Genomic DNA, 14,214 nt, shown 5'->3' on the forward strand with positions numbered 1-14,214 from the left:
CACTTCCCCAACATACTAAGGAAGCTCCCTGGCAGGCAGACCAATGCATTGGGTAATTGGTGGCACACTGAAATCATCCTTCTTTTAAAAGATGTGCCCCTGAGGTCTGAATATCTGTCCTCTTCAATGGAGCTAGGACCCAAGCGAGCCCTCAGGCCTTTCCTGGACTGTCCTTTCAACTTGTAGCTGCTGCTGCTTACTTGTGCTTGTGAATCAACCAATGCAGACCCCTCTAACTCACTATCTATTACACGGTGTGCCAATTTCTTTGCTCATGTTTTAAAGGGTCGGGGGTCGGGGGGGGGGTTATCTGCCTGAGCATGATGGACTGAGACTTCTAATAGACCTAGAAAGAGGGTAGAAGGATAAGGGTTAGCGTGTAGTAGCAGGGGTAAGCACTGGCAGATGATTAGCGACACTATGCACCAGGTTGCCATGCTGAGTGTGTGAGTAAGAGTTCAGTATAAAGAGAGAAGGAAGGGAAGATACCCTCTCTGAGCCAGTGATGTCAATGGCAGCCTCCTCCATCAGTGTGGGCGCTTGTATCAAGGCAGGACTCTCCTGTGTGTGCAAGATTTTCCTGCAAGAAGAGTGGAAGTGGGTTTGTGTGCGTCCTGTTCAAGGGTTGTGAAGATGTGTGAGGCAGCTTAGCATAGTGTACTTGATGAGAGAAATCAGCAGGTGTGGAAAAGAGAGAGAAGCAGTTTTGAGGGCATCTGCAGGTCGTGAGTGTGCAAGTGCAAAGTGGTAGTGTCCTGTTGTGGTGGCAGAACAGGCAGGGGAAGCACGGGAACGGAAGGTTTGGTAGTGCTACAGCTAAAGTAGGGTGGTGCAGAGCTGTGCGGAGAGTAAGGGAGAAGTGAAGGGGAATCCTTCGGGGGTTGTTACCTTAAGAGCTCTGGTGAGGTCATTAATTTTTCTCATGCGTTGCTGCCAGGTCCAGGGAACGATGCTTGTGGCATTTACATGTTCTGCCATCGCTTTCAATTGCTGCTGAGAAATTTGCCTGGGCACCCAGTGCCATTACTGTGGAAGACGACCTCTTTCCTCCTGCTCACTTGCTCTATGTGCAGCTCCATGTCATCATTCGAAAGCCTGGGGGTCCTAGCTGTAGTTATCTGGTCAGCAGAATGGGAAAGGCAAGTTCTAGCATCCACCATATGAAAAGTGCACCTCCCCTTAAGAGTTGGAAGCCGCTTTTAAATACCGGCAACCCCACTGGATTTCTTGTCCTCCCAATCAGCAAGCTGCCTATAGGGAGTGCGATTACCGCTGGCCCTGAATATTAGAAAGAGGAAAATGGATTGGGCCTCCCATTGACATCATCGGGTGGGCGGAGCAGACGTCACCAGCCGCCTGATGTATGTGATATACGAAAATTGACCCCACCCTAACAGGTACTGGAGGCTCACTATTGTGTTGTCACTACTGCAAATTCAGAGAGTATGGAGGGAGAAAAAAAATTCAGGGATTCTGCTATTTCAGCTCTTGCAAGAATTTAAATTTAACTCTCATAAGGAATGAGGGGATATTTTCAATAAGTTATCAAATACCTTTAAATAAACCTTGAAAATTGTCATTTGAGGAATTCTGAAAGTAAAATAAAGTGGATTCCTGCAATAAACTTAGTGTGGGCAGAAGAAAAAGATTTGTGCTTATTCCATAAGATTCTGCTCCACCAATACCATGCACTGTTTCTAATACACCAGCTCACAACTGTACAGGGAACGAGCTGACAGTCAGCAGTCAGGCTGCACCTTGAATGCTCACAATCCTACTTTCTCTGCGATTTCAGAAGAATCAGTTTAATAAAAAGAGAATGACCAAAGGATGGAATAAAACTAATTTATATTTATCAATTTTTAAAGAATCAAATTAAACTCACATTTCCATTGAGAGCAAAATCCAGACACAGACACAAATATTATCTGCTGCTTTCAAACCTGATATCAGTAGAGGATTCATCACTTATCTTTTGTTAAGTGACAATTGAACTCAACAATCAATCAAAATTGAGCTGCTCTGTCATTTCAATATAATTATAATTATAAATGATTTCTCTGCTGCAGCAACCAGGGAAATTGTGATTCAGTGTACAGACCAAAGTCAGATAAAATGGCACACAGATTTAGTGTTCATTTTAAACTCCCTCGTTAATAGAAAACTTTACCAAAAGCCCTCTCTCATCCCCAGTGTCTTAATGGTTAAATGAATTGATCAGCATAGTACACTGAGCAATAGAGACCAGGAAGTTCCCAGGGTCAATGCCTGGTCTGTGCTCAGGTAGCTGACCTCAGCTGAGATGGCAGTAGCAGTGTTGCAACTGGCCCTAGGATGTATAGGTTGGAAAGTGGAAAATTATTAAATATTTGAAGGGAAAAAATTTACAGGGCTATGGGGAAAGAGCAGATGAATGGGACTAATTCAATAGCTCTTTCAAAGAGCCGGCACAGACACAATGGGCCGAATGGCCTCCTCCTGTGCTGTACCTACCACTCCTGACTTTTATCCAGTAACCCCTGCTGGAAAGTGCCTTTGGATGCCGGTTGAGAACAGGATCAGGCCCAGCTGTGAGGTCTTTATGGTTGAGTAGGCTGCTGACACTCACATGTTAAGACGAGCCACTCGGGCAAGGTACTGGAGAGCAGCCAGGGGAGAAAAAACAAATAACCTCTTTCTCTAACATTCTCTGATCTAATAAGGTGCTATATAAATGCGTTGAAACATCTCAACCTGCTTCAGACAATGAATTATTTTTGAAGTGCAGTGATCTTTGATGTACCATCTATACTGGTTCAAATAACCATGTATTTATTAAATTACCTATTGTTACATACTTATATAGCATTTTATGTTGACTTCAGACATTGCGGCTTGGGTCAGTCGGCCAGCCTGTCAGGCTCGGAGTGATCTGCTAGTCACTGGTGTCTCAACAATGCGAAAAACATCGCCGGGTGTAATTGGGAGGAAAAAAATCATTTTAAAAGTGCATAAATAACTGAGATAAAAGTAGAAAGATGTTTGGGAACAGAGGAGGAAGCATGAACAAATAAATAAAACCCTTTCATCTTTAGCAAGTAGTACAAATCTACTGTGCGAAGTGGAGCAAACAAAAATTATAATGCAAATAACTGGAAATAAGAGAATTTGGGAAGGGAAGAACAAAGTCATTCAACATCAATCTATAAAATTGTTGGGCAAATTGTATTACAGATACTCTATCGGACAGGCCTAAAGCTTTAATGGATTTCAAATTGACGAGCAGTGCTATGAAATGTGTAGCAAGCAAGATAATATTTGGAAGCTTTTATTTCTAAATAAGATTGCACCTAGTGCCAGCCGAAGAAGCAAAGAATACAATGTCTTGAAAACATCTTGAACGGGATCTCAGTCTGGCGCCAGGAATACAGATTCTAGGCAAGCTTCCTGAACACGACAATTTATCATGAGTCCGGTAACAGTACAAAGATACAGGGCAATTGGAGAAGTTCACTCTCTGTGGGAAAGAGGGGCAGCATGATAACCCCCTAATATACTCTCTGCAGGAAGGAGGGAGTGTCACAAAATGCCGTAATGTACTACTCTGCATTATGCGGTCACTGGTTACACAGCATCCCTTTACCCTTAAAGGCGACATTTCTTTAAATGGAATATTTCAAACACAGATTAACTCTCAGATGTTCTATTCGTTTGCAGTGAGGGATTAGACTGTGGGTTATTACCATTTGCTGCTTTCTTTAATAATCTAACTATATTCACAGTATGTGCACTCTAACAGTATTTAAATGAAATGCTTCTGACCTTCAGCGGGTCAGCCAGCACAGCTAGATCTCAGCCCTGCTGCAGCACAAACATATTTTTCCTGTCAGAAGACAGATGCAGAAATGAGATTTAGAATAATATGGCTTGTTTACCACACAGAAAATTAACATTTGCTTTAGTTGTTTACCCCCTAACCTTGGCTGCCATGGAAACCTCATTAATTATAATTGGGTTTCTGGGACAGATGATTGTTCGTCACCGTGTTAATCCAGTTGTGCATAATAGATATTAATTAAATCAGGCCACTCAACCAAATACCAGACCCAGGCAGATCCTGATCCAGGAAACTGCTCTCTGCTATTCCCATTATCATTTGTACAATAGAACCTGACCTCATACATCCTCTCTCAGTTATTCCCATTCACTTCCACCCTGTCTAAATCCTGCTTTCTGATTAAAGCTCCTCCTCACTGATCCCATTCACTTCCATCCAATATAAATCCCTGTCTCTGCTTTAATTTCCACTCCACTGATCCCATTCACGCCCACCCCATATGAATCCTTTTCTCTGCATTAAGTCGTTGCCCAATGTTCCTATTTACTCCTGTTGTGTATAAATTTCGGCAGTGCATTTTTATGGCATCAGCTGGCTCCGGATAGTCCCCCAGGGTCATCTGGAGTTGCAGCCAAGTTGTTCCAAGATGCTAACAACTCCTCCACATCACGTTATGTTACCACCACAGAACATCTCTGGAATAAAGCAAACCTGAAATGGTGGGTTTCTGTTGGACAAGAAATTTAAATTTTGAAAAATAAAATATTTTTTCCACACAGACATTGTGGAAATACTTTGAATCGAAGTGCTCCAAGCTGTAAATATTCCCCCCAGACATATCTTACCCTTTAAGAAGATAGCTTACTACATCATGTTGGAAAATTAATTAATTCATTCATTCATCTGACAAAGGAGATAATCTCCAAAAGCTTGTGATTTTAAAATAAATTTGTTGGACTATAACCTGGTGTTGTAAGATTCCTTACATTTGTCCACCCCAGTCCATCACCGGCATCTCCACATCATGAAAATTAAAGAGGTAGTGTTCTCACTATGGTGCAGTACTTTATGAGATGCATTATTACATACTAGCAGGTCTCTTGTGACATTGCTTGTGTTGAGTCACTGTTGAATGGAGAATCTGGTGCATTGCTTTGGGGATGGAGTGCACATGTCCTCTAAAACAACTTGGAAAGAAAATTGTCCCCAGAGTCAGTGACCATATGAGCTAAGAGATGAAGATTTTTAATTTAATTGTCGTTTTCGGCATAATTTCAGGGTAAGTAAGTTTTATTTGGCAGCAAAATGGGGCGCGACCCATTTACGCTTATTTTCTGGATGAACATTACCTCCTTGGGATTAAGGAGACAGAGAAGGGAGTGGAAGCCTCTGGCTGTGGTGCTTCACAGAGATGCCATGGTGAATGTGTTGGTATTCAATCACTAATCTGACACGAGAAATATGCTCCCGACCTCACCATCTCTAACAGCAGGTGCAGAGTGCCCACCCCATGAGTTCTATGGCCTTCTCCTTGTGGACAGTGAAGTGTTTCAGGTTGGGAAAGTCACCTTCGGTGGCCTGCCTCTCACAGGGATTGTGCATCATTTTCTCCTGCAACAAGATTGAGTAAATTACATAGAAAATACAACACAGAAACAGGCCGTTCAGCCCGACCAGTCCATGTTGGTGTTTATCCTCCACATGAGCCGAAGAAGTTGGGGTTGTTGCTCTGAGATAACCAGAGCCAGGTGCCTTATTAGGTCTGGCAGAGGATACCAAAGGAGGCACAGAGGGAAATTGAGGGCTCATTCAGGAGGGACTTAAGCCTGGGATGGATTTGGGAGGATAGGTTGGGGAATAATGATAAGTGGGAGGAGCAATTGAGTGAGGCACAAAGCTGGAGAAGAGGGAGGAGAAAGGAGGCATGGTTGGATGAGAAGCAGAGTAGGCGAGAGAACAAGACAGAGTAGCTGAAAAGGAAGAATGGGAGGTGGGAGAATCCCGGATTTTGAACGGCAGCCAAAGCATGCACGGGAATTGTAACGTTTAATGTCACACCACCATTAACATGTAATTTGAATATGCAAACCCATACTTGGCAGACGTATTCAACACCTGCAGCAATTTCAGCAGAATATCCAGCAAATGGCAGAGACCAGTTGGCAGAATGGCACCCCAGCCAATTTCAGCCCCCCAACCCACCTTTGATCTGCCCAGAATTGGGCGAAACAGAAGAAAGCCCTGCCTGGAGTATATGCTCACCCAAGAGTTCCTGCAGAGACCTGCTATCCTGTGTTCCTCAGCCTCAACCCCTTGCATCATTTGCTTCTTCACTCCCATGCACCAGCTCAAATACTCTCACCCAAGGGGGAGGGAATTAGATAGTGGCACCAGGTAATTCTCAGAGCACAAGGGAGTTGGAGGAATGGGAAATGGGTGAGAATGTGCCATCTTCCCTGCAGAGGCTGAGAACAAGGCTGCCTATGGCTTTGGAGTCATAGGACCCAGAACTCATGTTATGCAGCCCCAATGGGTTTTAAACTGATAGTTCAAGATAGTCTAGCAACATGGAATATCTAATACTCCTCCTGATGTGTTATTATTCCATTTCAGTGACATCATTAATGAGGAGTACTGTAATAGAATTATATGCCATCAAGGCAAGGAGAGGATTGGGCCCAACTATGAAGGTCTCCACGGTTGATATATCTAGACACTTATTCTATCTGTGCTTGCAAAAACAATTAACGCTGCAGTGAGGTACCAGGGGGCTGTCACTGCTTGTGGAACCAAACGTCAACATGAGTTTCTGACCTGGAGACAGATAAGTGGAGAAAATTAGAGCAAAGAAATTCTGAGGCCGAGGTTGACTAAAATGAAAAAACACATCCATTTTACTGATTCAACAAACACAGAGAAATTATGATCATGTTTCATTGAGATCTTTGTATATTTGAAATTATTTGGGTTTCATGGTGATAGTACCATTTCACAGCACTAATAGCAGCAGGTTACAGTATATTACAAGGCAGTGACACATTGAGGGGTTCAGATAAGTGTTATACATGAGTGTGATTGAGTAGGGTCCTATTAAAAGGATGCTTTACTTATTGCTTCATTAACATGGAAGCCTTAAAACTTGTGTGTTATGTTCGAGGTCCCAATGTACGAGAGCATATTATAATGAGGAAGGCTTTACATGTGCTTTTTGTCCCTAATTTTCCTAAAGCCTCTAACTCAAATGGGAGGTTCATGGGCACCAGCAGTCCTCCAGTACCTCGTTCAAGTAGTCATTCTTCATGTGCGAGTCTAAACAGTGCGTACTGGTAGAAGCTACCGTGGCTATGATCAGTCCTATCCTCACCTAATGTCCTCAAACGTGCAATTTCCAGATGGAATCACTGCATAATGATAAGTCGCAGAAACTCCACCTGATTTATTTCTTCCCCAGTCCAGAAGAATAATTGTAGCAACCCTATCATTGCCTGGGGACAGGGACAGGACAGCTAACTTAGTACAAACTGGAGATGGAACCAGGAATCTTGCTGGTCCGTATAACTCAGTTCCACCGGGAGAATTACCGACTGAGCATTGCAGCAGTTCTTTTATATGGAGTCTTTATTAGTTAGGAAGACATCTGTATTACATCAGAGTTTGTGGTACAGCAAAATTAATTATATAGAGAATGTATTATTTCATTTGAAATTCCACAGGACAAACTAATGATTTGACTAGCTGTATGACAAAGAGGCTGACTTTGGCATAAAACATGGAGAGGGAGCAGGACTGAGGGGCACCAGGTTTCCTGGTCAGACCCAACGCCACAAATGGTTTTTGAATTTACCATGGCCTTGTTAGAGTATAACTTTGTTCAAATATTGATTAATAAGCTAATTCTATAACACAAAGAAATCCAACAGGTGGATGGTTTCTTTTCTGTGTCAGTCAGTCACTGTGCGGATGATTTTAAACCCCAAGAACGGGTGGGTTGGGGGTGGGTGGGAGCTGAAAATAGTTGTTTTTTTGGGTCGCAACTGCAAAATTTTCGGACTTTGCATTCCCAGTGGGAAGCCTGTACTTTTACACGCCAACGTTAAACCCGGAAATAAAGCCAGGTTGCGGTCACGACCCAAAAAACAACTATTTTCACCTCCCACCTGCCCCCAACCCATACGTTCTTGGGGTTTAAAATCATCCCCTGTGTGTCCAAACATAATTACTTTATACTGTGATCAGGACAAAGCTCCATGTATACAGACATGAAACAGATGTTTTATTTAAACAGATCAGCAGGTCTCTCAAGTATTTTTTTTAAAGAGGATGCCATTTTAAGTACTGCTGACAGAAACTGATAGTTTCTGTATTTAGAATGAAAATGTTATAAGTACTTCATGGCTGAGTCTGAGTTGTTGAAAGTGAAATCAATTTAGAACATTTTTCACAGCTTCAACACAAAATTTACAGAAGTTATTAACTATAGTTCCACTGCTTAAGGTGATAATATTGGGCTAAAAACAAAGTATGATCCTTAGTGTACTTTAAACAAGATAAAATTATGCAATCTTGTTTTGTTTTTTGGGTCAGTGCAGAAACACAGCTACTGTCTCCAGTGTGAAAGGGACATTGTTATCATGCTGGGATAGATGAGGAGATGTGGTAAAGTTTAAAGTGCCCTAAGTCAGCATGTGTTAGAGAGTACCAACAATGGACGTACCCAACACAGTAATATCCAACAGCTATGACACTATCCAACGCTGAGCTATCCAGCAAAGTGATGATACTATACAATCTGGTAATGCAATCTAAACACAGCATAAGCAGTGTTTCACATACTGTTATCCAAACCAATGATACCCAAACATAGTGGGGATAATTTTGACTTTGGTCGACAGTGTGAAACTAGTGTAAAACTAGTGAAGTCAATGGAAATGAAAATGGGGAGAGATCTGTTTTACACTATCATCCAAAGTCAAAATTACCCGCAGTGTTTCACGTACTGATATCCAACCACAAGGCAGTATTCCAACACACCAATATCCAACATAATTGCACTTTTTAAAAAATTGATAAAAGTAGGTGAAAGGCCAAGGCCCATAGTGCAGGCCACCTCCAAGGTTGAAAAGATTAAACAGAAGACTGGATAAAATTAGGAAGTAACAATTAGAGATGTGGGAGTTCCATTTGGGATCAGAGGAGATAGTGATGCGAAGAATGTCAATAACTGAAGAAGGACTGGAACCAAAAGGTAAAAAGGGGTATTTGTCAGTTAAACTTGTAAGGGACATCAGGAATTTCTTCAGAGCTTCCCCCACTCTGTTGCCATCACTTCTGAAGTGAGGCAGAAACCCTGTTTACACACCTAAACAGGGATTCTGTCGCATTTCCAGCAAAGTTACAGCAATGGATTGGAGCAGCTCTGAGGAAATTCCCATTATGTGTCATTGAAGAATTGAAAGGAAGATTTTTCACTACCCTATTGAAGGACATGAAGGAGCTCAAGATGTTATTGGGTACGGTAGCATAGTGGTTATGTTACTGAACTAGTAATCCAGAGGCCTGGACTAATATTCCAGAGTCCTGACTTCAAACCCTACCATAGCAGCTGGGGAATTTAAATTCAATTAATTAAATAAAAATCTGGAATTTAAAAAAAACTAGTATCAGTAATGGTGGCCATGAAACTATCAGATTGTCATAAAAACCCATCTGGTTCACTAATACCCTTTAGGGAAGGAAACCTACCATCCTTACCTGGTCTGGCCTATATGTGACTCCAGACCCACAGCAATGTTGGTTGATTCTTAATTGTCCTCTGAAATTGCCTAGCATGCCACTCAGTTGTTCAAGAAGGTAGCTCACCACCATCTTCTCAAGGGCAATTAGGGATGGGGAATAAATGCTGGCCCTGCCAGCAACGCCCACATCCCATGAACAAATTTTTTTTTAAATGTTAGTGATTCAACCATTGCATTGCAACAGGATGGGAGATTTCAAGCACTGAAGGTGTGTGATCTGAAGGAAGTTTCTAAATTTAGAGTGGAATCATCAGCAAAACAGCAGATAGGGTTGGCTTATTAATGGAAGAGGTCATGGATATGAAAAAGGAACAGTGTGGAAGAGAGGATAGAGATTTGGAAAGCTTTGGGTTATTGGAAAAAGAGCCAGATGATGAACCAACAATTGCAGCAGTTAGAGTTATCAGAGAGAAAGCCAGACAGCTATGAAAATAACTTTGATGGGAGGCCATATGATAGTAACTTGTAAATGCACAGTGCCTCAAAAGGCTTTCAAGGTGTCCGAGATATTTACACAATATCCCAGCATAGCCTTTTCCAACATGGCAACTGCTTTAAACTTAATTTATACTGCAATTACCTGGTTTCTCCCCCATCCCCTCCCATTAGGCAGTCTTCCTGCACAAGGCCAAAGCTGCACGGGAGTGGTCAATAATTATGGAAATGAACAGTCCACACACTACACTTTTGGCTAAATTTGCACTAGTTCCTAACCATAGTGAGCAGAATGTCAATAGTGATGGGCTGTTTCTGGGCTATAACATTCTCTGACAATATCCAGTAGAACTGATTTGGAGGATATAAATGGTCAGTACTAACTGGGTACTAACAATGGCTCTTTTCCAGGATTCAGAGTCAATATGATTAGTCTGCACTAAGTAGATTACACAGGATCAGCTTTGGCTCTGCCAAGCTCACACATGAAGAATGGCAACTGGAGTAATGTGCAAAAGGACTGACATTCATGGAAACATATCCCAACACGAGTTAACATATTCAAGAGAGGAAGGGAAATTCCTCACCTCCCCAGATACATGAAGGAAGTACTTTACACTTAAAGTACTCCTCTGTGTAATTTTCCCGTTTAAAGTAACCTACTATTTTAAAAAAACCATAACAGTACTCACTCTATGAGGTGGTGTTACCTATTTCACCGAGTAAGCACAATGCTGATTTTAAAAAATCTTGACAGATTTTGAAGATGAATCTGAACTTGAATTGTGATGGTTGTTAAAGGACACCAGGCCCAAGGTGATGGTTCTGAAAATGGTGAAAGTAGTAGACAGAAAAAAAAGATCAAGCCCTGGTTTCCTCTTTTCCATCCCTTCGTGACATCACATAGGCTTTTTTATTGGGAATTTCACTAAATTAACAATCTGTGACAAACCGTAAGGCTGGTTGGTGCAGAAAGTGATCTGGGGTCACTTGATGCCAATTCCCATGGATGATGGATGTGAAATGATGAAGTTTTCCATTTCCCAACAGTAAGATCACATAAATGAACTCAAAAACTGACAATGCCATTCAAAAACAAAGAAAAGACTGAGAAGGCTAGCCCTTCAACACTGTCTTTTCATCTCTGGGACCCATATTGGAATCTAGCTAAAAGGATGAGTCTCTTCTCTCTTCTGCATGTAAGGAGCTCATATGTCAAATGAATTTGGTAGACTCAACCCAATTCCTGGTGGCACTAAATTGGCAATGTCACACTGGTGCTGTAGGGCATGCTCTTCTGCAGGTGAGTTAAAGACAGTTGGAATATAATAGAGAGGGCTTTACGCTGCAGTTATCCTATCCTATACCTGTCACTGGGTGACAAAATTGGAAAAGTGTTCCAATTCCCAACATTTACCCTCCTCATTTTGATATGTACCCAATTGATAAAGAAAAGGAAAATAGAATATGAAAGTAAACTAGCGAGAAACATAAAAACAGACTGTAAAAGTTTCTACAGGTATGTAAAAAGGAAAAGACTGGCGAAGGCAAATGTGGGTCCCTTAAAGACAGAGACGGGAGAATTTATAATGGGGAATAAGGAAATGGCAGAGAAATTAAACAAATACTTTGTGTCTGTCTTCATGGAAGAGGACACAAAAAACCTCCCACAAATATTAGAGAACCAAGGGTCTGGCGAGAATGAGGAACTGAAGGAAATTAGTATTAGTAAAAAATAGGACTAGAGAAATTAATGGGACTGAAAGTCAATAAATCCCAAGGATCTGATGATCTACATCCTAGGGTTTTGAAAGAAGTGGCTATAGAGATAGTGGTTGCATTGGGTGTCATCTTCCAAAATTCTATAGATTCTGCAATGGTTCCTGCAGATTGGAGGGTAGCAAATGTAACCCCACTATTTAAGAAAGGAGGGAGAGAGAAAACAGGGAACTACAGATCTGTTAACCTGACATCAGTAGTAGGGAAAATGTTAGAATCTATTATAAAGGATGTGATAACAGGACACTTAGAAAATAATAATAGGAATTGGCAGAGTCAACATGGATTTATGAAAGGAAATCATGTTTGACAAACCTATTGGAGTTCTTTGAGGATGTAATTGTAGACTAGATAAGGGGGAACCAGTGGATGTGGTGTATTTGGATTTTCAGAAGGCTTTTGATAAGGTCCCACACAGGAGGTTGGTGAACAAAGTTAAAGCACATGGAATTGGGGGTAATATACTGGCATGGATTGAGAATTGGTTAACAGAGTAGGAATAAACGGGTCTTTTTCAGGTTGGCAGATTGTGACTAGTGGGGTAGTCCTAATGCAGGGATCGGTGCTTGGGCCCCAGCTATTCACAATCTATATCAATGATTTGGATGAGGGGACCAAATGTAATATTTTCAAATTTGCTGATGACACTAACCTAGGTGGGAATGTGAGTTGTGAGGAGGATGCAAAGAGGCTTCAAGGGGATATAGACAGGCTAAGTGAGTGGGCAAGAACATGGCAGATGGAAAATATTGTGGAAAAATGTGTAAGTTATCCACTTTGGTAGGAAAAAAAGAAATGCAGGGTATTTTTTAAATGGTGAGAGATTGGGAAATGTTGATGTTCAAAGAGACCTGGGTGTCCCTGTAAATGAGTCACTGAAAGCTAACATGCAGGTGCAGCAAGCAATTAGGAAGGCAAATGGTATGTTGGCCTTTATTACATGAGGAATTGAGTACAGGAGTAAAGATGTCTTACTGCAATTATATAGGGCCTTGGTGAGACTGCACCTGGAGTATGAAGTATTGTGTACAATTTTGGTCTCCTTACCTAAGAAAGGGTATACTTGCCATAGAGGGAATGCAATGAAGGTTCACCAGACTGATTCCTGGGATGGCAGGATTGTCATATGAGGAGAGATTGAGTAGACTATGCCTGTATTCTCTAGAGTTTAGAAGAATGAGAGGTGATCTCTTGAAACGTACAAAATTCTTACAGGGCTCGACAGGGTAGATGCAGGGAGGATGTTTCCCCTGGCTGGAGAGTCTAGAACCAGGGGTCATAGACTCAGAATAAGGGGTAGGCCATTTAGTTCTGAGATGAGGAGAAATTTCTTCACTCAGAGGGTGGTGAATCTTTGGAATTCTCTACCCTAGAGGGCTGTGGAGGCTCAGTCATTGAGTACATTCAAAACAGAGATCGATAGATTTCTAGATATTAAAGGCATCAAGGGATATGGGGATAGAGAGGAAAATGGCGATGAGGGAGAAGATCAGCCATGATCTTGTTGAATGGCAGAGCAGACTCGAGGGGCCCGATTGGCCTACTCCTGCTCCTATTTCTTATGTATGTTCTTATGTATGTAAAATATAAAGGGAGAAACCTGTAACCTAGATCGTGTGACTGGGAGTCAATGTTTTCATGGAAATAAACAACAGGATCCACAGAGATTACTTCAGCAGAAAATGCCGTGGGGTTGCTTACATTAATAATGACGTAATTACACTATAAACAGGACTAACACGTAACCATGTTGTTGAGAATTGCATCTCACATTCACTGTGCATCTGTCAATCTGCGCCAGGCAACGTTCAGACTCACTTCCTGTTAATCCAGTCAAGGTTCAATGCCCTCTAGTATTTTCACAGTATGCTTATCTTTACTGTCATGCAACATCTGCCAAAAATGATTTCCCATCAACGGTGCTGAACTAGGGACAGTATTTGGATTAACTCTGACTTTGGGTCCCTCATTTAGATTTGTCCAATCTGACATTTGGGTGGTCAGAATCGAAGTGCAAGGAAACCAGGATGAAACACAATGGGAAACGAGGAGAACTTGGTTGCTAAGGCATTGAATGTACTCAAACCTCGAGACTGTCCTAGAAAATGAGTATATAACCAAGAAAAAGCTTGCTGATTGATGTGACTCTTCTCACCCCTGGATTATGATCTCTCTCCATTGCAACCTTTCTTATCTTTTACTATCACTAGTATTGTCACTGCTCCTTTGAACTTTGCTCTTTTGTTCCTCGTTAGATTAAAGACACTGTTATATGCTCTTCCTCCTCCCTTCATTCTCACTGTTTCGAAATCAGAACTCATTACACAATCTTTTGTTCTATAACTCATTTGTTTTCAAGATTTCAAAACTGTGGAACTCCTTACCTCC

The 14,214-nt window shown here is 41.6% G+C and overlaps 1 protein-coding gene across 5 annotated transcripts in view; it reads left to right on the forward strand.

Annotated features, from left to right (window-relative positions):
- LOC137335005 (protein shisa-like-1) overlaps positions 1 to 14,214 on the forward strand; it is a 145,608-nt gene that overhangs the window by 118,204 nt on the left and 13,190 nt on the right. The window lies entirely within an intron of this gene.

Source organism: Heptranchias perlo, chromosome 18, assembly GCF_035084215.1.
Source record: "Heptranchias perlo isolate sHepPer1 chromosome 18, sHepPer1.hap1, whole genome shotgun sequence".
NCBI lineage: Eukaryota > Metazoa > Chordata > Chondrichthyes > Hexanchiformes > Hexanchidae > Heptranchias > Heptranchias perlo.